Consider the following 2,500-nt stretch of genomic DNA (forward strand, 5'->3'; position numbering starts at 1 on the left):
TGCTTCCCCCACCTCCTCTTCCTCCTCCTCCCGCCCTCCTTCATCTCTTCCTCCATCTGCGACTCCTCAGCCGCCGTCACTCATCTAAGTCTGTTGTGGCCTCGTCTGCAAGTACGTCTGGGAAAGGAGAATTAAGAGTAAAAATAAGATTAAAGTGAGCACGTTCAGGATTATTGGTTAAGTCAATTACTAAGACATCCTCTCGTACAGGTGATGGTAAGCCGTCATGCGATCATCATACGAGCTTGACGAAAATGAGCAGAAAGGTAAATAATGTAAATATGCACTTTCATGGTTCTCTGTGCATGATGAGATTAGGATCGGGGATTGCAGGTTCAGCTGGCCGCGTCGGATTTAGCTCTTGCTCTCAGTAGTAGTAGTATTAGTAATAATAATAATAATAATAATAATAATAATAATAATAATAATAATAATAATAATAATACAGTTATTCAGCTTTCCATTCAGCAAGAGTGCATGAAAATAATAGTAACACACGCTGGTAACACACTGCATGAATAATCCGTGTGTATCGCGCGGAGCCCCGGGAGCGCGGTGATACATCTCACGGCAACATTAGCGCGCCAAGTAGAGGCACGACATAAGACAAAAGAGTGGCGGGGTTCGCGGCGCGCCTGGCGGATTATCAGCTCTTCGAAGGGTAACTTTACGGTTGTTGCCTTATTCGCCGGCGTTTCCAGCGGGCAATTAATCCGCCCCTTGCTTCACCCCACCTCCGGCTCAGTCTTGAGTGCGAGTGAACTTAAATAATAAATATCTTGGAATATCTGAAGCCCCGTCCGTGTCGCACGCCTGCTCCACCCACCTATCTCTGTAGCCAATTATATAAATAAATATTTTTTGGTTGGTTGGATAAATGGAAACGCTTTATCAGAATATAAGCAAGACGGGATGGAAATGTGAGAAGCAGGACACGCCGGCCTGCCCTGATAGCTGACCTCCTGCCGCGCGCCTCCCCTGACCCGCCGTTCCTCCGCCACGCAAACTGGGACGGACCGCAACTCTTCGGCTTCAGCGAGGAAGGAACTTGCGGAAAACATGTCGCGCGCTAACAACAAACCACATTTATTTTCTAACCTCGAAACTGACGTAACGCTCCAATGTATTTATAAATATATATATATATATATATATATATATATATATATATATATATATATATATATATATATATATATATATATATATATATATATATATATATATATTTTTTTTTTTTAACATGCCAATAATGGTCGAGTAATCTGATACCTTGAAAAAAAATTCGTGAAACTCAATACTGGAACGACTACTGTGGCTACCCATGATAGCCCTAAGCCAAGCCCTCCTCTGTGTGGTGCAAATGTGCTGCCAACTAAATACCTCCTCTTTACCACCCAGACAGACAGAAGACAGACAGAATTTGTTTAAGCTATACTCTTATTTTATCATTTTTTTTTTCATATATTTTTCATAGAACCCACTACACCAGAACCTCCTTTGAGTAAACATAAACACACACTCCTAACTTATCAGTTATTAAACGTATTTTGTAGTTTAATTCACTGCAACTCGTCGTAACTATATTTCAGTGATTTTTCAATCCTTCTCCCACCTCTCTAATGTCTAGATTTATTTTCTTCCTCAATAATGAATTGGATTATTTTTGAGTGGATTTTAGTATTTTCTTGAAGTTCCCCATCACAGTATCCACGCTCCTCTGATACGTATTATTCCAGTCACAGAAGCTTCAGTACGTATTACCTCATGAATAACTTGCCTGGTGTATGAGAGAGAGAGAGAGAGAGAGAGAGAGAGAGAGAGAGAGAGAGAGAGAGAGAGAGAGAGAGAGAGAGGCGGCTGATATTGGTGGATGTGAGTAAGCAATGTGTTTGTATGGATATGTGTTAAGGTTAGATTACTGCTTCCTCCTGCCACTCCTCATCCCTATCCTCCCCCCACGTCCTCCTCTTCCTCCCCCTCCTCCCCTCCTCTTTGTGAAGAAAGGGCGAGGATCACAATCACTATATACCACATATCCGGAAAGAATACATACTACTACTACTACTACTACTACTACTACTACTACTACTACTGTTACTACTACTACTACTACTACTATTACCAACTGAATGACTCGTTTTCTAAAGGTGTTACAAAATATTTCTGTAGTAGTAGTAGCAGTAGTAGTAGTAGTAGTAGTAATAGCAATAGTAGTAGTAGTTATTGTAGTTGTTACATGAATTACTTTTCTAACCAAATAAAAGAACACGTGGTATCATGACAAAATGGAGAGAGAGAGAGAGAGAGAGAGAGAGAGAGAGAGAGAGAGAGAGAGAGTGGGGGAACATAAAACAACTACGTATGCAAAACATTGATTAAACGAAACATGAAGAAGGAAAAAACACGAAATGTATGAAGAGGAGGAGGAGGAGAAGAAGAGAAAAGGAAAAACCATAAAGCAGGGAGGAGGAAGAGGAGATTATTGTACAGAGATGGA

Source organism: Scylla paramamosain, chromosome 10 (genome assembly GCF_035594125.1).
Source record: "Scylla paramamosain isolate STU-SP2022 chromosome 10, ASM3559412v1, whole genome shotgun sequence".
NCBI classification, from domain to species: domain Eukaryota; kingdom Metazoa; phylum Arthropoda; class Malacostraca; order Decapoda; family Portunidae; genus Scylla; species Scylla paramamosain.